This window comes from Pantherophis guttatus, chromosome 1 (assembly GCF_059756535.1).
Source record: "Pantherophis guttatus breed Tessera chromosome 1, ASM5975653v1, whole genome shotgun sequence".
Classification (NCBI taxonomy): Eukaryota; Metazoa; Chordata; class Lepidosauria; order Squamata; family Colubridae; genus Pantherophis; species Pantherophis guttatus.
In genome coordinates, this window is record NC_142063.1 from 90,209,632 (window position 1) to 90,232,405 (window position 22,774).

At 35.9% G+C, this 22,774-nt stretch overlaps 1 protein-coding gene across 2 annotated transcripts in view; it reads left to right on the forward strand.

Annotated features, from left to right (window-relative positions):
* LUZP2 (leucine zipper protein 2) overlaps positions 1–22,774 on the forward strand; it is a 394,955-nt gene that overhangs the window by 279,080 nt on the left and 93,101 nt on the right. The window lies entirely within an intron of this gene.

Sequence of the window (22,774 nt, forward strand, 5' to 3'; positions counted from 1 at the left end):
GTTAAGGTTGTACCATCTAGTAAAACTTTTCTTTCTCCTGTCTCATTTTTAGATTGCTTCTATATTTAATTTTGATTTAAACTTTGCACCATGGATGTTTTATTTTGTACCATAATGTTTTAGATTTTTATTTACTACTAAAAGTGCATGATTGTCATGGCATAAATGTAAAAATTATTACACTATTGTAAAATACTGTAAGATGATGTCCTACGAAGCAGATCATCTTGGATGCTTTCTTTTTTTAAATAGCTACAATAATTGAAAACTGTCACAGGACAAATATGATCTTTTTTTTTATTTGTTTGTTTCCAACCATTACTGTCAGTACAGAATACATATCTTAAAGCACTCTGAAAACTGATTTTCTTTTATGAAAGCAGTCCACTGATAACTATGTGATGAGAGAAAAAGTTTAGCATGCTTGTTAAAATTAATGGACTAAAATTTTTGTCTTTTTTTCTCATGGAAGACAAAATATGTATAAACATTTAACTAGTGTCTTTATTTCAAAAGTGAAGTCAGAACATATATCTTTTGGTTTGCTTTTTAATTAGAATAGTTAGATAAGGATCAAGAAATAAGCTTCACGTATCATATATCCTAATTCCACTTGTCCTCCAACCTCTCTAAGGCATTATTTTGGGCAAAGAAAAGAACCCCAATAACTGTCAGGAGTTCTGGAGGACCTGCAGATTAAATGATCCATGCTGGAGGCCTTTGAACTTGCAATATGATTCTGCCATCCAAATATCTGTGATGTGTCAGTTTGGGTGTGTTTAAGTTAGCATTCAATTGTCATCAGGGAAGCCAAAGACAGAATTAGTCTAAAAGTCCTTTGTGTTTACATGCAGTGGGGAGAAAGGCTCTTAGAGACGGACTCAATCTTGATACACTCAACCCTTTTTCAGTATTACACTTGGTAAATTAGGTGAATGTTTTCTGAATATTTGGTTGCATGAAGATACAGATGCATAACTATAATAATGTGTGGTGATGTTATTCCTTACGTTTTGTCTGTTAAAGAGCGACTGATTTTGTTCCTGGTACAGCAACAGTAATATGCATTACTGTTAATATGCAGGAGATGGAAATGCCTTCCTATTTATTTTAACAAGTTAAAAGCCTATAAAGGAGAAGGAGGAGAATGATCCTTATTGGAATATCTATTGCAGAAAAAGAAAGGTTTTTTTTTTCTAAGTGCTGTTAAAACCAATACCACCAGTACCACCACAGAGCAAATTAAGGGGCTATTAGCTCTTGGTTCCAATGTATAACAAGCACATGTGTTTCATAAGATAGCTTTAAAAGGATTTTAAATACAAGATTTATCAAATCAGTTGTGGTTGGATGTACTACTGATTTAAGAAATGTAGCCAGCATACATTTTAAATCTTTGTCAGATACTTGGCAGAATTGTAGCTTGTCTTCTGTCATCTTGATGTCCATTAGCTTGGTGCTGTGTGCAACTAATTTTAGGAGATAACCAAAGCCTTGTAACAGTATACCATAAATGTTTATTGTAAATGACAATGATAAACATATTTATTTTTTAAAAGGCAAAGTTTTTTTTTAACCAATCAATTTGTTATACCTGTTAAATTCAATTGGGAATATTCTTAAATAAGGTAAAGGTAAAGGTAAAGGTCCCCCTCACACATATGTGCTAGCTGTTTCCAACTCTAGGGGGTGGTGCTCATCTCCATTTCAAAGCCAAAGAGCCAGCGCTGTCCAAAGACGTCTCCGTGGTCATGTGGCCAGCATGACTAAACGCCAAAGGTGCACGGAACACTGTTACCTTCCCACCAAAGATGGTCCCTATTTTCCTACTTGCATGTTTTACTTGCTTTCGGACTGCTAGGTTGGCAGAAGCTAAGACAAGTAACGTGAGCTCACCCCATTATGCGGCACTAGGGATTCGAACCGCTGAACTGCCAATCTTTCGATTGACAAGCTCAGCGTCTTAGCCACTGAGCCACCATGTCCCATCAATTCTTAAATACCATGGCTGAAATCTAAAGAATTGTGAGTGGAATACCCTCTTTTCCAAGACCTTTCTATTGTGTATCTTTCTTCAGTGTATCGCCTGAAGAAAGTATTTGGAAAAGTGTAATATTCCCCATAGCTCTGTGTAATTAGCACAGCATTATAGCAAACAAGGGATAAATAAATAAAGTAAGCCCTATTTCCCTCTCTTTATGCTTTTACCCAAACCAGAAAAGACAAGGAATGCAGAGAGGGAGTTGATAAATAAATTATTATATTTGGTAAAGGGAATTAAAAATAAGGAAAATGTAATAAAGCACTATTTGCATAACAACGAACAGTACAGCACTAATAGTTCATTCTGAAAAAGCATGTATGAGACCGAAAGGCACAGGACTCATTTATTTGAAACTTCAAGCTCCAAATCTTAGCAGATGGATATACAGTATCTCTCTGAAGTCATTTGTCCAATAGTTGACTGGTTCAAAGTATCCACCGCCACACACCGCCACACTTTCTATGCAGAAACGTAAAGACTAGGAGTGGAAACTGAGCTTTCCACTCCTTTGATAACTGCTTTGAACTTGGGGTGAGGGACCCTACCTTCTACCTTCCCCTAGGGCAGTGTGGATTAGTCATTGAAGAACCAAATAGGACCTTAAGTACCCAAAGACTGCATCTGCCTTTATGGTATAAGAATAACAAAAAACACAGATTGAATCAGTCTAAGAATCAGAGCCTGAGTGAGGTAACCCAGAGGATAGCATTTAAAAATGCATTCTATTATCAAATATTATATGTGATATTACATAAACTATTAGCATTTTATATTAAAAACTAGCAGCAGATACATAATTAATGAAAGTTGCATTCCATGTGATAGTAATTGAATCTAAAAAGAGAAATGAATTGGCTTTTAAATGGAGCATGAACAAAATCAGGAAATCTAGTTCTCCAAGAATGTTTCAGTGAAGGACATTTTAACGAAATGCTGATGCAGACGATCTGGTTTGAAACATTTACTTTTATTTAATGCACCATTTTTTTTTTACTTCTTTCTCTGCTTTTTGCATAACTTATAAATGGTTTGGATCCAGGGGTGGGTTCTGCTTACCTTTACTACCGGTTCGCAATGGGGCCATGTGCATGCGGAGAAGCATTCTGATGATGTTGGGGTCAATAGGCAGAGCCTCCCGCCGGTTTTACTACTGGTTCTATAGAACCGGTGTGAACCAGGGGCAACCCACCACTGTTTGGATCCCAAGATATTATCTTTTAACCACAGTGCAAATTCTGAAAGAAGTCAACTTTCAGACACTAGCTGTGTCTGGATCCACTCTATAGGATTTCTGGTAATTCAACTTGACTTGCTACAAACCACTTTCTCCTTTTCCCACAACATCCATTTAGCCTCCCAAAAAATCTGCTGAATGGGATAGATTTGAGTATAGTATATGATAAAGATAATTACTTAAATTAAGCAAAAAATATACTTCTCTGGACTTGTGATCATCTTTAAGATGATATCATAGTGAGCAGAGGATGAAAATGTTGTACTCCAAATTAGGTAGTTTGCAACATCTTTAAGATTTAAAACAGTTTGTTTTTTTCATACAGTGAAGATTGTATGGATAATATTGTGTATGTAATTTCTAAATAAAATTGATAGCATGAAACACAATGTTCAGTGCTCATAGTTTAACTCACAGCTAATTATGCAAAGAATGCCTCTTAGTTTAATTAATTTCTGTTGAAATAAAAAAAGCAAAAAAAGCACATGAAGCAAACATTGACTGTATACAGAGCCAAATTAAAAGAACATCATGCAGCAGTTCCCATTATTATCCTTCAAAAATCCCAATCCTCTTTAGTTTCTGGATCTTACATTTAGGAAGTATTAAAAATACTTTGAATAATTAATTCCTTATCTTACATTTTAAAAATCTCAGCACTTGCTTTAGAGGCTTAGGAACATTTTACTGAAAAATATAAACATTGCTTATCTTCTACTAGTGTGGCAGGTCGAAGTAGGGTAATCTGAGAATTTGCTTTTGTTCAAAAGGGTTGGAAGCTACAGATAACACAAAGAGCAACAAGGGTTTTAGAAAGACATACTTTTTAGTCTCTTCATCTTTAATTTATTCAGGCTAGAGTTTATGCCTTCCTGGCAAAGGCTATTGCTAGCTAAGATGCCATGCATATGTCATTCCCCAGATGGATTCATAAGACCCTGCCACACATGAATAAACAATAATTGAGAATATATGTACCTCAAGGTTGAACTGTTGGCTTTTTGATATTTCCTGTTTCCTGCTTATTTGTCTCTTAGCTCCTAGGGAGGATGTGTGGTGGGGTGTTTGTCTCCCTCCTTGACCCTTTAGATAAACCCCATTTATATACTATATAAAATATGGTAATATATCCCTAATCTAAAATTTCAAGCTAAAATTTCATTCAGGTAACCAGGATCAAATGAAGTAATGAATTATGGCACCAAGCACTTTACTGTGTCAGTCAGGAACATTTTATCTGTGAGGCTTTCAAAAAATTAATATCATCAAATCATCCTTTGTTTAGCAATCAATAAAATATTTTTATTTGGAATCAGGAAAAAAAACCTGATATTTCTAAACGTTTACATTCTAGTACCGAATATTTCTTAATAAAAACATTAATCTTCACTGTAGTGGCACTTTATAATTATCAACTTGGGACAAATTGGACTAAACCAGACATAATTTTTCATTATTATTTTATATGTTTGAGTTTCTGGCTAACAGAGTCAAATCCATTCACTGTATTTATTATGTACAGTTTAACTAACACTCTTTTTTTTATTTATTCTAGATTAAACCCATAATTCTCAACCAAAATTGGAAGTATTTTGTAAGTTTGAGAAAACATAGCCATAAGATTCTGTTTGGCTATGTCAAGGCTCAGAAGTTAAGTGGATTAGACTTGGCTAGTATTAACTCGCCTATTAGTACTTGAGATATGAGATCAGAAAATGCCAATGTAGATTAGGAAAGAAAAAAAAAATCCAGCAGAAGGTAACAGCAAGCTACATCCAGCCTGTGCCAAGAAAAGTACATGGATGTGTTCCTAGGAATCAAATTCAACTCAAAGGAGATCTGCCTTCACAAATCTATCTCATCTGCTCTGTTTGCTTCCCTTATTTTCAGAAGGAGAAAGAGTTCCACAGTGGTGGAATGAGAAAAGAGAAAATTTTCAAACATCTATCTTTTTTTTTCTTGTGATAGGAAGAGGAGAAATATTTATTTATGCAATCATTTCTATATCTCATTTCCAATGACTCGACATTTATAATAATAGTAATATAATCAAAACCAAATCCAATTTATGAGAAATTTCTTCGGAGAACAATAACCATAGTCCTGCTCAATTTATGTGTTTAACTGTATTGTAAAATCATCCCATTATATTCCAAAGCAGGAAGACGAATTGGAAGTCTTTCTAAAATCCCATCATAAATTTACTCCCAGAGACCCTCATAATCCAGTCTGCCATTTGTTGATAGAGAAGCATCCTTGGCTACCAGGGAGCTTGCCTGCTTGTTATTTATTATATTATATATATAGTAGTATATGTTTGTCATTTGTATATTTATAATTTATTTAATATCCTGCCTTTATCATCTGTACAAATAACTCACGGCAGCAAACATATCTAACACACCTTTCTCTTCTTATTTTCTCTACAACAACAACCGTATGTTTTTATATTTAGATTATGGGCTAAATCAAACTGTTTTCCAGATAATTTTCTTTTTGCTTTAGCATTTCGGTGTTTGTGACTATCCACACATGGGGATCAAGTTCAGCCTTCATTTTTTTTTTAAATTTGATTTATATGCCGCCCTTCTCTGGAGACTCAGGGCAGCTTACAATGCGTTAAGCAATAGCCTTCATACTTTTGTATATTTTATACAAAGTCAGCTTATTGCCCCCACAATCTGGGTCCTCATTTTAGAAAGGATGGAAGGCTGAGTCAACCTTGAGCCTGGTGAGATTTGAACTTACAGTAATTGCAGACAGCTTTATGTTAATAACAGTTAATAACAGTGCTTTAGTCTGCTGCGCCACCAGGCTCCTATTTTTTATTCATTTTTTAAAAATCCACATATTCATTTATTAAAATGGTTCCAAAATGAAACGTTATTTTACTCCTCTGAGTTTTCTCTTTCCCTTTATCAGTAATTAAATTAAAAAGGACTAAATTCAAAATTTGGTTCAACCCCATTTGCTGAAGCACCATTCAAAATACATCCGTTAACTTACAAAAAATATCTTATGTTTTAAAAATAACATAATCTCCTTATCCTTATTACCAACACCTTTCTCTTCATCTTCTATTATCTATATTGTGGTTAAATTTTAAAGTAGGATTTTTAGGGCACAGACTTATCTGCTTTTTTAACAAATATGACATTAATATGACATGTGGATAATGCTATTTACATAATACAAATCTATCATCATTATTCGTATTTACATAATATAAGCCTATCATCATTACTGCTATTAACATATTACAATTATGTCATTATTACTGCTAGTCTGGGGTGAATTTGTATGATGATACATCAAGCATTTTTGTCCAAGAGGTAAGGTCAGATATATGCTTAAAAAGACATAAAATAGAATCATTTATCTCACCGCAAATACAAATACAGAGGGGGACAAAAATCTGTGAATAAAACGTAGCAAGTGAAATGAGGTTATTATGTCAGTTCACTGCACTAACACTATTTTAAAAATTTATAGAGTGTTTGGATGTAAAAAAAGAGGAAGTGGATATTTTCCCCTAGTGATGGAAATTTCATAGTGGTGAGTTTGTTGAAGATGATAAAGAGATATAAAAACTCCTGGCTAAATCCAATATGTTATCTTAATAACAAGAGATGTAAGCCTGGAGACAAGGATCCAAAACATATTATATTTTTATTGCCAAACCACTGTTAGCATATTATTTGCCAGAGTAAATACCAAAATGTATTTAATTCAGAATGCATATGGATATGCTGTGAAGACATCTGAAATGGCAGCTGCTTTTTGTAGACTATGTCCTTAGCAGTGGATCTCTTTTGCAAACATTCGCTTTTTCATCAAGAATGATTATCTAGGAAAAAAAAATCTTACCTTAGAATTTTACAAATTGAACCTGGAAATCATCTGTCAGAATAAAAATGGATTTTTATTTCCCTCAAGGTGGAATTGAAATGCTCATTTCTTCAAAGTAATAAAAGGAAATCAAAGGGATTCTTGAAGCTTGAGATAAAGCATGGTAATGTAGTTTACATCTTTAATATAGTCCCTAAGCCTTGACATTGTTGATATGCTACAATGACTATCAGTTAATTGTTTGAAGGTAGAATGCTCACTTACCCACTTCTGTTCAGAGTCGTTACTACTAATCTAGCTTTAGATTACATGGCCAAAGGAAGGGACAGCTCCTTTACTCTTCAGGTCTGTACAGAAGAGACTACTAGTATTAGATAAATAGGTAAAAATACAATATAAATAATTTGATTATAGTAACATGTTTGAAGTTGTTATTAGATTTGTTATTCTATACATACATAATGTATAGTAATTTACAAAGTAAATAAGTAATTTACAAAGGAACAAAAATATATAGAACACCCGATTGAGCAAGTAATTTACAAAGGCATAAAAAAGCTATTGGAGGACTTGATGGACTAATTAAAAAAAATCATTAAATCTGGTTTGGCCCATAGATAAGAATGCCATCTGTAATCTTTTCCATTAAAGTAATTGTTGTTTCATGATATAAAATGGTTGTTGGGGCTTGTATGTATGTTCATAAGTATGTGTATATGATCTCATCAGTCTCCACTTATAACACATTTTGTGCCACAGGTAAACTGAATGAAACTGAGTGAATGAAAGCTCAGGGTGAAAATAATTAAGAGGAACTACTGCTCTTATGTGTCAGGTGTGACAACAGTTTTAAAAGTATGATAGGAATCTGTCTCATCATCTTACAATCAAAAGTCGGGTCTGGGTAGAATTTTTGCTTAAAGAAAGTCTCTGTTGCTAAACCCAAAACATAAAGGGAATTTCTGGGAATATCAAACCTTGATATAACAAGAATCAGTGTACATTTTAAATCAGAGCGCTGTGGGTACTTGAGGATCAAGAAATCCATAGATTATTTAATTTGTGACAAGCAGGATCTCATTTTGATTTTGAGTGACTTTTTGTTTGGGCAGTGCTAGGCTAGTTCATAACCTTTCTAAAGACTTTCAGCAGTTCATAACCTTTCCTAAATAGAGAATTGCAGAATCCAAATTTTACAACAACAGTATAAGAAACAGGATACCCTAGCTTACACAACACATAATATTTATCTAGTTAAGGGAAAAGGCTGATATTTTATTGAATTGTCTATAAGTAATTTAAAATCATCAAATGAAAAGAAAAGCATAAATGTAAAATGTATAAATTCTATAAAAAGTATATTTGCTGAGTAAAAAATCTTTGAGGGGAAATTTCAATCAAGGAAACAAGAAAGGAATTTGAGTTTAACCAAATTGTTGTCTTCTCTATATCTCCTAAAAATAATTCAGTTAGCCTTTGATTTATGACCATTCATTTAATGACAATTCAAAGTTAAAACGATCTTGGAAAAAGTAACTTACGACCTGTATGCACACAGACATTGTATCACTTTTGCGGTTATACAATTACTGTTCAGGCACTTGCAACCATCTTGTATTTACATGAGTTGCACCATCCTGTGGTCACATGACCACAATTTTCCACCTGTTTTGCTGATTTTCAGCAAAAAAAGGAGCTCATTGGGGAAGCTAGATTTGTTTAACAAGTGTGGTAAAAATTGTCATGAAATTGGTTCCAACTTGACTTAAAAGCAGTTCTGATCCAACTGTGGTTGCAAATCAAGAATAATCTGAATTACAAAAATAACTCAACTTTCTTATGACAACAGTAGGAGTTGTGTGGAGCAAAAAGGATAACAAAAGTAAAAGTAAATGTAGGGATAGAGAATTAGAAAAAGAATGAAGAAAAGGGGAGAAAAATAAATAAAATAATATAAGAAACATTAGATAGGAATAAATTGGATTTGAATAGATACGAAGGGAATATGTATGTAACTGAAGTGTGATTGAATGTACAAAAAGTATATATGGAAAATGCTTGATGTTATATTGTAATATACATGAAAGAAAAAGTGTAGGAAAAGTATAGTGCAACTTGTATTAGACAAGTTGCACTAAGTCTGTTTTTAAATCGTATATTTAATAAAATTAATAAAAAGTAAACTTTTCCCATATTCTATTGTTACAATATACACATATCAGTTTAAGATCAAAAAAATCATCTATCCAAGGAATCCAATGTAAAAATAGAATGCAATAGGAATATATATATATATATATATATATATATATATATATATATATATATATATATATATATATATATATGAAATAATTCTTACATAAAGTTATGTGAAATGATTTTGATATATTTGGGAAGGCTGATCATAGATCGTGCTTCGTCAGAGAGAAAAGTTATTTTTTAGTATATGGAGTGATGACTTCATTATCAAATAAGTGCATTTACTTCAGGTACCTTGAGAATGGGGTGCTAACCTCAAACATATCAAACAGATGTGTACAACACATTTACCAGCTGTGTCTTAATGGTTTTAAAAGACTATTGTTTCAGATCTTGTCTTGAGGAGCAAATTAATGACACGAGAACTGAATGTTTAATGGACTGTAGTGAAGAAAACATATATATTTACTCTTGATGTGGGGATTTTTTTTTTTTTTGGCATGCTCATTATATACAGTGAGTCTCATTAATTCCAAATTCCCCAGCACAAGAGGAAAAAAAAGCCTTTGATGTGGGTTTGACTGTTGTTGCAATATATATGGTGTATCTAATCCATTTGGATAAGCACATTTGCAAGAAAGCAGCCTTCTGAACACATGTAAAATGTGGGCTGAAGAAGCATTGCAAGGCTGTTTATAATGCAAATTATTTTTAAAGCTCACTTAAAGCTCACTTAAAGCTGGACACACATTTTTAGGCTGATCATCAATTTGTTTTTATTTTTCTCTTTAAAATGTCCTATATTTAACTGAGACTTTGTTACATTTTTTAAAAAATATAGCTTCATACTTAATGGCAATAAAAGGATTCAAAATATGGACAAAACTTTCCTTACATTTTGTTAGGATTTCAGTATTCAAAATATGAGAATCAGACATAATTAGAGTTTACAACTTGTAACCAACAGCTTTAATTTCTTGTGCACTTCTAAATTGTCAGCCTCCCCCCGCCCCCAATATATTTTTAAAAATGTATTTCAAAGAAGGATATCTAATAACTACTGTTCCTTTGTGTAAAAGTATTAATTATCCAAACTCTGATCCTGGGAGTCTAGTGGCCTTTGGTCAAAATGTATATGCAAAACACCCTTTCATTCAACAACTAAGGAAGACAATAGGTAGCAATGGAAAATACCTTTTGACACCATTCTGTGATAGCATAGTTTTGGGATAGTGGTGAATATCTGTAGCTCGGGTATAGAATAATGGTGGAGGTTCATTCTTCTAGATTGTGGGTTGGTTTCTGAACATTTTGTTACCAGGCTAGATAATGTCTTCAGCAGAATTTAGGGGATGTCATTGTCAGTGTAAAAGGGATGTGGTGGCTCAGTGGCTAAGACACTGAGCTTGTCGATCGAAAGGTTGGCAGTTCAGTGGTTTAAATCTCTAGTGCCGCGTAATAGGGTGAGCTCCCATTACTTGTCCCAGCTTCTACCAACCTAACAGTTCGAAAGCACGTAAAAAATGCAAGTAGAAAAATAGAGACTACCTTTGGTGGGAAGGTAACAGTGTTCCACGCGACTTTGGCATTTAGTCATGCCGACCACATGACCACAGAGACATCTTCGGACAGCGCTGCTCTTCGGCTTTGAAACAGAGATGAGCACCGCCCCCTAGAGTCAGGAACGACTAGCACATATGTGCAAGGGGAACCTTTTACCTTTAGTGTCAGTGTTCTTCTGCTTATAAGGGCTTAATAGCCTGATAATAATAGCATAAAAATAATAGCATAGTTTTCCCATTAGAAACTAGTAGGAGCCTGCCCATTTTTATCTCAGAATGTTAAGTATGCATTTATTAGAGAGCCAGTTGGTATAATAATTAACGTTGGACCAGATTTAAGGAGAATATAAGTTTTAGTTCTCCCATAGACATGATTATGGACATTCATACTCTCTTAGCCCAGCAGCCACACAGGGTTATTATTGTGAAAAAATAAGAAGAGACTCAAATGGGAGCTGTACTCACCAAAAAGTTATGTTTCAAAACAACAACAAAACCTCCCAATCCATCTTCCCCTCAAAAAAACAAACCCAAAAAACAAAAATAAAGAAAAAACTCTCGAAAAACCAAAAACAAAACCTGCAGGAAGAGAATATTTACAGGTTTACAACCCTGTACTGATAGAAAGTTACTCTGACTAATTTGTTCTATTTTATTTTATACACATAATAATTTAAAAGAGAGTCAGTATCCTGGATTGGGTTTGAGTTGGGTCCACCCAAGTTCAAGGCCTCTTTTGCCCACAGAACTTGGCTTATTTGCTCTGGTCCAGCAAATCTTTCCCAGTTGCTTTTTTGTGACACTGAATTTAGGTAAGACTTTCATGTAAATTGCTTTATAGTAGCACTAAGAGAAAGGGTACTTTAAATATATTTAACAAAATAAAACAATAAATAAAATTACTGACAACAAATATAAGTTGGATTCTGGAGAATGGAATGGAAGGGGAAGGGGAAGGGGAAGGGGAGATGAAAGGAAAGGAGAAGAGAGGACTATTGATACAGAAGAGGTTTTTTTTATCCAGAATGGAGAGTTAAAGTACTAATAATTTGGATGTTCAAAAAATGTTGGTGTTAAATTTCATTTACATTATTCATGCCAATAAACATATAGGAATCCCAACGAAACTTATTTCTATCAGAAAGTTGAGATCACAGCTTTGTACTTAACTTCCTCACTTTTCTATTTATTTATTTAATTTATATAGTCATCCATCTTATATTTGTGACTGGATGGCTCACATTTAAAACAAAAATAATAGTCAAAACACAGAAAAAAACAACCACACGAACAATATATAAGATAAAAACAAGTAAAATCATAAAATGCAATCACTGGGGAAGCCCAGTAATTCAAGAACAGTACAGCCAATTTATGGATTCCATGCCACTCTCTGATCTTCAGGCCGTAGGCAAAGCCAGATCTTCTGGCCCTTCTGGAAGGCCATCAAAATGGGGTCCAGTCTGGCCTGGGGGTAGGAGAATAATGTTCTATAAGGTGGGTGCAATAACAGTAAAAGACTTCCTCCTGGGTCCCATGTCTAGTGGATTGAACCATACAATCTTCTTTTCTGGGACCTGATGGACAGAAAATGTCACTTCAGAGACAAAGTCTCTCTATCCATCCCATACCTAGCCCATTTTTCAATAATATTGCTTTCAAAATAGTTTGACATAGATGTTTTATTTTTAAACCTTCCACTGCAAATGAATAAAAAATTGGAAATGCCTGTAGTATTTGCTAAAAGGGCGATTGCTACCTTAGGATAGATTAACAAGAACAAAAAATCTAGAAGACAATGTTCCAATATCTCCTCTGCTTGATTAGGCTCCATTTGGAATACTGTGTCTGGGCACCAAAGTTCAAAAAGGCTATTGACAAATTGAAGTGAAATCAGAGAAGGGCTACCAAAGGGGAAGAGGTCTGGAAAACAAACTTAAACAGCCCAAAGCACATCTACCTTAGCAAACAACTAAGGTAGATAAGCAGTCGGGGGCGGGGGGAAGCAATACCCTAGTCAAGTAACCTATAAGGAAGAAACTATACTCCAACCAAGACTGGTGGAACAAGTTGCTACAGGGTATAAACAATCAGAAAACTTCACTTTCTCATGCAGTGTTGAGGTTACCTAGCCTGATAATTAAATGTCTGTAGGAAAACAACCAAGGTCAAAGAATAATAAGAATCCAACAGAACTAAGTTCGTGAATTAAAACTATGAGAAAGTAGGTTAAGGCTAGTCATTAGGAGGAACTTTCTGACTATATGACTTGTGATAGATTAGATTAAGCCATTGATTGAAAGGTGGATGTGATATTATGAGAAGAATAATGGTAGTCCTTAATTAATATCCACTCATTTAGCAACCATGCAAAGTTATGATAGAACAAATGAGATTTATTACTGGTTTGCATAGTTGTGGCTGCTGCAGTGAGTCCTTGATCACATAACATGATCTGAGCACTTGGTGACTGGTTCACAATTATGACATGAAACATCTGGTGGTCACATGATTATCATTTATATCCTTAACTGTTGGTTCTGACAAGCAATCTCAATGGAGAAGCCAATAGGAGGTCACAACTAATGACCACATGATATCACAGAGCCCTAGTGGCACAGTAATTAGAATGTAGTATTGCAGACAAACTCCTCCCTTAGTCAGGAGTTCAATCCTGATGGGCTCAAGGTTGACTCAGCTTTCCATCCTTCTAAAGTTGGTAAAATGAGGATCCTGATTGTTGGGAGAAATATGCTGACAGTGTCCAGAGTCTGCTGTGAAGTATTTTGGGGTGGACTATAAGTCTAAGTGCTATTGATATCACTCTTAATGGTGGCCAGAGGTGGGTTTCAGCAGGTTCTGACCCGTTCTGGAGAACCGGTAGCAGAAATTTTGAGTAGTTCAGAGAACCGGTAGTAAAAATTCTGACTGGCCCTGCCCCCATCTAGTCTCTGCCTTCCAAGTCCCAGCTGATTGGGAAGAAATGGGGATTTTGCAGTATCCTTCTCCTGGATTGGGGAGGAAATGGAGATTTTACAGTATCCTTCCCCTGCCACTCCCACCAAGCCACACCCACAGAACCGTTAGTAAAAAATTTTGAAACCCACCACTGATAGTGGCATGGCATTCACTTAATGCCAGCAATTGGAAGTGCTAGAACTGCCATAACTAAGCAGCACAGTAACATGACATTGCATTTTACAACTGCATCACTGAGGGATGGAAATTCCAGTGCCAATTACTGTAGTTAAACAAGGATTACCTGTATACTACAATCTATAACCAAATGTAATTGATAAAATCCTAACATTCACACCTATGAAGAAAATGAAACAGATAGTTCATCCTTGTTCAGTTTGGAAATAACTATGTATAGTTATCTTACTAACACTAAAAATTAAGGTATTATCTGAAAAAAGTTTCACTGTGGACCAATATGCAATAATACATCAATATATGGTATATTGTAAAGGAATGTATGGATGACTTTGGGGTATAAGAAAAAGAGACACCTCCTGGGGAATGATCAAAGACAGAGAAGTGACAAAGTCACTTAATTTTTATTTATTTATTTATTTTATTTTATTTCTATACCGCCCTACTCCCGAAGGACTCAGGGCGGTGCACAGCCAAACAATAAAACACATACATACAAAATTTAAAAGTAGAATAAAATCAAATTAAATAATTTTGCCCCGACAAATTTAAAACCCCAAACTTTTAAAACCAATTTAAAATTGAATGTATAAAATACTAAAAGATATTTAAAAATTAAAAATCTTTTATAAAAGAGGGGGAAAATTAGGCCAGGCCGGCCTGGTGAAATAGTAAGGTCTTTAAAGCGCGGCGGAAGGTGCGCAGATCCGGGATCCTCCGTATCTCTGGGGGGAGCTCGTTCCAGATAGTAGGTGCCCCCACAGAGAAGGCTCTCCCCCTGGGGGCCGCCAGTCGGCATTGTTTGGCTGACGGCACCCGGAGGAGCCCCTCTCTATGGGAGCGTACTGGCCGGTGGGAGGCTATTAGTGGTAGTAGGTGGTCCCGCAAGTACCTAGGTCCTAAGCCATGGAGCGCTTTAAAGGTGGTAACCAAAACTTTGAAGCGCACCCGGAAGACCACCGGGAGCCAGTACAGCTTGCGCAGGAGGGGTGTTACATGGGAACGCCATGTCGCTCCCATTACCACTCGCGCGGCCGCACTCTGCGCCAGTTGGAGCCTCCGAGTGCTCCTCAAGGGGAGCCCCGTGTAGAGAGCATTGCAATAGCCCAGGCGGGAGGTGACAAGGGCATGAGTGACTGTGCGTAACGAGTCCCAATCCAGAAAGGGACGCAACTGGCGAATCAGGCGAACCTGATGAAAAATCCTCCCGGTCACGGCTGTCAAGTGCTTTTCTAAAGACAAATGGTCTTTAGAAGAGCACTTGGTCTTTCTCTGACTTAATGGTCAGAGAAAGAAACATAGGAAGAGCCTTGTTGGCGCAACAGATTAAAGTGCTGTTAAGTAGCACTTAGCTGCCAGCAGCCTGCAATTCAGTGGTGGGTTCCTCCCGGTTCGGTCCAGTTCAACCGAGCCGGTAGCAGTGACGATATGACTTCACCGAACCGGTTCTCACCCCCCCACCCCCACCCCCCCACATTATTCTTACCTTTTATTTGGTCCCACCCCCAATCTATTGCTGCCTCCTGAGTCCCAGCTGATGACTAGAGGGGAAAAAAACTGTTTAAACTCTTGCCGCGGGGCTTCAAAGAGCCGCCCTACAGCTGATCAGTGTTAAAAGCAAACAAATGAGTCGGATCGTAAGTGCGAGGACTGGTCGTAAGTGCAAGGACCTTCCAGAAATGACTCTGACCAGCTAGCCACACCCACCTAGTCAAATGATGTCCAAGCCACACCCACAAAATAAGCCACACCCGCAGAACCGGTAGTAAAAAAAATTAGAACCCACCCCTGCTGCAATTACTGCAAGTTCGAATCTCACCAGGCTCAAGGTTGACTCAGCCTTCCATCCTTTCGAGGTAGGTAAAATGAGGACCCGGATTGTGGGGGCAATAAGTCAACTTTGTATAAAAAAGAACACCACTTGGGGGGGGCCAAAAGCCCTACTAAGCAGGTATATACAAAAGTATGAAGGCTATTGCTTAACGCATTGTAAGCCGCCCTGGGTCTCCGGAGAAGGGCGGCATGTAAATTGAACCATAAATAAATAAATAAAAAGGAAGGAACACATATACACACACACACACACACACACAGAGAGAGAGAGAGAGAGAGAGAGAGAGAGAGAGAGAGAGAGAGAGAGAGAGAGAGAGAGAGAGAGAGAGACCCCAATTATCAAGAAAATCACCAGAACTAGGACTCCTTCCTAATTGTACAGATTTAGTTGTAGTGACAATGTCTCGAAACAAAAGACATGGGATTAGTTATCCGATCCTCTAATAAATGTACAGTAGCAAAGTTTTTCTAAAATTGAATATTATCATCTGTTGATGAAGAATTAATATCACACTGTTCAGATTAAAATTCAAATAAATGAGGTTGGAGTCTTTGCACAATCTATTGAAGATATGGCAATATTGTTTAGCTTGTTTAAGGCTGCAACCATTTATTCAATTTCTCACGTTTTCCCCTATACTTTCGCCATGTGCACTGTAATAAAAACAGGTTGTTGTTGAAGAGTCAAGCTTTTTATGTTGCTATAGACCAAAGATTTATATAGTTCAGAAACTGAGATGCAGAATGTGAACTATATTTTTTTCAATGTCTAAGATTTTTTTTTTTTTACTTTAGACATTGTTTTGTTTTCTTTGTATGAATAGTATAACCTTGACTGAATGCTTTAATGGTTTCCTTCTCTAATGGGTCGTATTAGGTCTGTTCTTTTATCTGTGACTTATCTATGACTTGCTCATCATGAGGTACTTTTTTGTATACAGGTACAGACACCCCTTCACCAGCACAAGTTAATGTTCCATGAAGGGGAAGGAATGGTATTCTATTAAATTTTGAAAGCTGCTATTTTATCTCATCACTGAATCATTTTTATAATGGTCTACATAAAATACCTAACCTAAATTGCATAGTAAAGAGAAATAAGAACAAATGGGCGGGGGGAGGGGGGGCGATAGGATACCGAATCAGAACTATATAAAGATTTTCAGTTGGTTCCATAATAATTTAGTATAATAATAGGGTGGATGGTTTATATCAATTTAAGTTTTTGTGTTGCTGGGATTTAAAGAAGCCAGAGTTGTAGTCGAGAAACCTCTTCATATTTATAAAAATAAAAGCTTTAAAAATCTTTGCTGAGTTAAAAGTACTCCCCCCCCCACCTCCTTCATTCTTCTGTAGTTTCTTTGAATCGGGTATGTGTATTAAGGAAGTTATTACATCTTTAATGAACTGAGAAATCCAATTTAGAAACCATCTCTTGCCTGCAAGGTGGCCTTAAGCTTCTGGACTTACATTGGAAGTTAATAGGATGCTTAATACCTAGCTCAAGCTGTTCTGTGTTACAAGGTTAGATAGATAAATTCAAGTTGGCTAGGTGGCTCAGCGGCTAAGACGCTGAGCTTGTCGATCAGAAAGGTCACCAGTTCGGCAGTTTGAATCCCTAGTAAGGATCTTTTGCGTGAGCAGGGGGTTGGTCTAGATCACCTCCAAGGTCCCTTCCAATTCTGTTACTGCTAAAAATTTGAGTGCAAGCAGCAGCTCTATAGCCACTCTGAAATGTGCCATGAATGATCACAGCAAGAGGGTACCTTCCAGCTTGTTATATGGCTACTCATATTATAGGGTAGTCACAACCAATGTTGTTATTCACTCTGCAAATTTGTACAATTGCTTCTTAGTTGCATTTACTCTGATTGGGACCTGAGAAACAGAAACAGAAATAATTAAGATACCAAACATCTCTAGAACTCAAAAACAGGCAACCCCATGACTTATAAAATACAAGAACAAGAAATACAAAACGGAAAGAGCAAGAGAGGAAAAAGTCGAACTATCTGCCTTATTGTAAGATTTTGGAGGGATTTGTAATTTTTGCTTTAAAATAAATTATCTTATTTTGAAAGAACTGGATTCCTTTGTTACTTCTTGACCCTTCTGAAACCAGTGACCTTGACTAAACCAAACAGATTTCTTTTTGGTTGTCTTTTAATTCTTTTCTCCACCTGAATGCACATTTATTTTCTTGATGTGGAGAAAAAAAAGTGGCATACAAGAACAACTATAAATCTTAAATCTGGAAAGGCTTGCCTTGTAAAAGAACTTGGAAAATAAAATTGGGGCACGGGAGGTGAATGACAGGACATGAAACCTTCCTGCAATCAATGGATGATGAAATAAGATTCATAGTTTTAAGTGTGCTGTCCCACTGATTTTCCTTGGCCTTAATTAATAAACATGGGCACAGTAAAGCACATGCAGCAAAAGCCACACCTGATACTTTTTATTTTTGGAGTCAACATGTTGAATGGGGTAGTCCTTATTGCTAAGAGATTTCCACACTCATCTTTAAGGGAGTAGCCTCTGTTACCATTTTCAGATTCCGTCTTTATTAGGGAAAGGAAAGAAAGATAAAAAAGGGCAAGCTATAAAGATTTAATATTTAGGTTTTTAATTCTGTTCTCAGTCCTGAAACAAATCTCATACAGGCAATTTACTTAGTTCAGTGCAGAGTATTCCTGAAAATTGATTTAGAAAATATTTTAGTCATTGAACTACAATTCCTTAGAGTTCTCCATATTCTTCAGTCTCAATTATTTTAAGGAAGATGTATCCTAGTAAACTATGAATACTTTAGTTATTTAGATCACTTCTATTCTGGTTCCTTTCAGTCTCTGAAGAGGATTTGAAAGCTTCCCCACCACTGTTTATAAACGTACATTTGGCTCTCTTCCAGTTGTATCCCTTAAGGTTTCTGACTATAAAGAACTTCAAAGCCTTTAATGGTGTTTTCAAAGGAATTTAGAACAAACTAATTTTGTTTTAAAACCAACATAATGCCAGATTCTTTTTAGATTTCTGTTGCAACTCAAGGACTCAGAATATGATTACTTGCTTTCTTTAATTGAAAACAAATTTCTGAGGTGGATTAAACTGAACAAGCAATTGGCTCAAATTTTTCTATTCATGAATCCAAGCCAGACTCATCTTTATATATTAACTAGTACTGTACATGCTTCACTGACCTAAGCACCATAATTTATAAAATCAGTTTTTTATTTTATTTTTTTGCTCCACAACTCAAGAGCCTTGAACAAGAATCCAAGAATAAAGGTTGCCATAATGTAGTGATTTTTCTTCTTCTTTTTTTTTTTAAAAAAAGGTTGATGTTTTAAACATTGTGTCAGAGTTCCAATTAACACTCCCAATGTAAGAAGACTCCAAGGCTAGAAATTCCTCAGAGTTCCATTTTATTAGAGACATCATATTGGCACACCTGGGAAAACCCAAATCTGAAAGCCTCCAGGTTTTCCCCACCCAAAAGAAAGTCCAAGTCCCTTCCCCCTGCACCCGCATGTCTATCACATGGCCCAATCAATGCACCATCCCAACTGGAGATGCCTCCCAGTCATGCCACTCTAGGTGCAGGCTGGATTTCCTTGACTCTCAGAGAAAAAAAATATTATCATGGCTAGATATCCCTGCAACTCCTTGCAATCCCCCTTCGCAATTTCCCACAGCAGCCCTGAAGATATGGCAGCCCTGACAATCCCCCCCAAAAAAGATGGATTTCAGGGCTGACACATCATCTATGTCTAAATGACCAATCTCTTCAACCAAATAGCTTTTCACTACAAGGATGCAAGTAAAGTGGTTATACAAGTAAAGTGGCAGCAAGATTGATATCCCCACCCTTTTGATTCAATGCCCTGTGAACAAAATGGGATTTATGCAAGATATTCAGACATTAGCCTCAATCACTTAAATTAAATTGTAGCTGAAAACATATAAATGTGCCCAGCACCAGGTTAATAGCTAACTATTAAATGAGATTAAATTATAAATAGTACGTTTACCTCTACCCCAAAACTGATCTGCTATATGACAAATTGTATGCTTTGTAGGAGTGAAACAGATTAAATTATGTTAGGTTTGTTATTTCTGGCTCAGAAAGAAGGCAAGGGGCAATCAGAAGTAATCACACACAAACACACAAACATAAAACATTGATATATATTTTTTTTGCTTATATGTATAAATATCTTAAATTAGAGGAACTTTGATTGAAAGGTCAGCCAGTTCAGCAGTTCGAATCCCTAGTGCCACATAACAGGGTGAGCTCCTGTTACTTTTCCCAACTTTTGCCAACCTAGCAGTTCGAAAGCACATAAAAAATGCAAGTAGGAAAATAGGGACCATCTTTGGTGGGAAGGTAACAGCTTTCCATGCGCCTTTGGTGTCTAGTCATTTTTTTTTATTATTTATTTATTTTTATATGCCGCCTTTCTCCGGAGACTCAGGGCAGCTTACAATGCGTTAAGCAATAGCCTTCATACTTTTGTATATTTTATACAAAGTCAGCTTATTGCCCCCACAAACCGGGTCCTCATATTACCCACCTTAGAAAGGATGGAAGGCTGAGTCGACCTTGTCGGTCATGCCAGCTACATGACCACAGAGACGTCTTCGTCTCTTCAGCTTTGAAATGGAGATGAGCACCACCCCCTAGAGTCAGGAACAACTAGCACATATATGCGACGGGAACCTTTAACTTTTTAATTATAAAATTACATGGCAAAGTAAACCAAATTGCCTATGAAATTATAAAATAATTTTGTAAGTATGATAGATTTTTAAGAAAAGAAAAATGTAATGGAAGTTTTGGATGTTTTGCCAGCAAGAGAATTAAGAAATTCACTTTATTTTACCATCTCTATTCAAACTTCCCTAGTATGATATTCTCATACTAAATATGCAAGTATTTTTTTTTTAATTTAATTTATATGCCGCCCTTCTCCGGAGACTCAGGGCAGCTTACAATGTGCTCAGCAATAGCCTTCATCCTTTTGTATATTTATACAAAGTCAGCTTATTGCCCCCACAACTGGGTCTTCAATTTACCTACCTTAGAAAGGATGGAAGGCTGAGTCAACCTTGAGCCTTGGCAAGATTCGAACGTGCAGTAATTGCAGGCAGCTGGTCTTAATAACCAGCTTAATAACAGGGTGCCTTAGACCACTGTACTTAGTATGAGAATTAGTATGAGAATACTAACTTGCAACGCCAGTGAAATCTATTGACTTTTGCCTCCTCTCACAGTTGACTGTTTTAAATTGTGTATACACTGTATATCAATAGATGTAGAAAAAGAATATATTGTTTAAAAAAATATTAGCAAAAACATTCAAACCCATTTGCACCAATTAACTTCCATGGGTATGGTGCACCAATTCATAGTAGTAAGTGGAGCTTACCTATCAGCAGTTAAAAATTCAAACATGTAACATTAAAAACCCTGCAATCCTTCTGATTGTCTAAATGGCCAATACTGCATAGTTCATAGAATTGAAAACAACCATTTAGAACATAGACTTAGAGAGTTGAAAGGACCTTGGTTTTAGTTCAACCTCCATTTCAGACAAATGATTGTCCAGTCTCTTTTTGAAAGTCTCCAGTAATGGATCACCCATACATTTTGAAGTCAAACTATTGCATTGGTTAATTGCTCTAACGATTAGAAATTTTCTCCTGAACCTAGGTTGCTTCTCTCCTTGGTTAGTTTCCATCCATCGTTTCTTGCTTTGCCTTTTGGTGCTTTAGAAAATGGTTTGACCGTTGGGTGATCAAACTATCTAAGTCATTGGGTACAACCACTTAGTCAGGAATCCAAAGGAAAATATTTAGGAAAGATGAACATCTAGTCACCATTTAAATATGTCCAGTGAAGCAATGCCATCATCTTTTGGGGAAACTTTTGATTCCACCATCAAACTATTCTATGAAGCTATTTCTGTTATTGAATCAGAATTTGTCCTTCTGTAAAGGTGTTTGTTCATGTTTTGCACTGTAGAATGACAAAGAACAGTTTCTGAATTTCATCTGCACTATAGCATTTTAGATATTTAAAGAGTTCTATTATATCCGTACTTTATTCAATTATTCTTGATATTCTTTATTGTCCTTCTATGATCCTGTTTATTGTCTGATGGTGTGATAACTAGACATTCAAACGATCTTGGTGGTTAGGGCTGACCAAAATATAATAAAATATGGTTTTTACTCCCATGTTTTTTTCCCCAGCTTATTCCAAGATATTTTTTTCACTAATTCTGTTAAAGAACTAGGTATCCCCCATCCAAAATATGTGCATAAGATTTATACAGAGATTTTTTTTCCTCTGTCAACTTTGATATTTTTATTTTCAGCTCATTTTTCTAATTAGAATTGTTTTGAATTTTATTTCAGCCTTCTAGGTTGCTAGCTAATGTCATCCCTGTCAGGTCTGGAAGCCATCTTTTGCATTGGGCCTTCAGGCATGCCACATTTGCTACTGTGGAAAATTGGGAGGGGGGATTATATCTCCAGATCTGATAAAAATGATCTCCTCCAGTTTAGCAAATACAAAAAATGCTAAAGTATATACCTATATGCATGAATGGACTCATGTTCAACCCCATATCTGAACTACCATCCTTTTTTTAAAAAAAAATACCTTTCCTATTGAAACTTAAACTAAAGATGGACACTTCTGTACTTCACCTAGAACATTGTGATTCATATAAAATTTGTCAATCTGGATATTTGCCACAAATGTAGTCCTAAAATTATACAAAACTGCCCACCAGAAATGTTTTAAATTCTTATCTATTTCTGTGGACAAATTCAAATAGTTCATTACTGTTCTGGTGTATGTATGTACAAATTCAGAAGTTATTCATG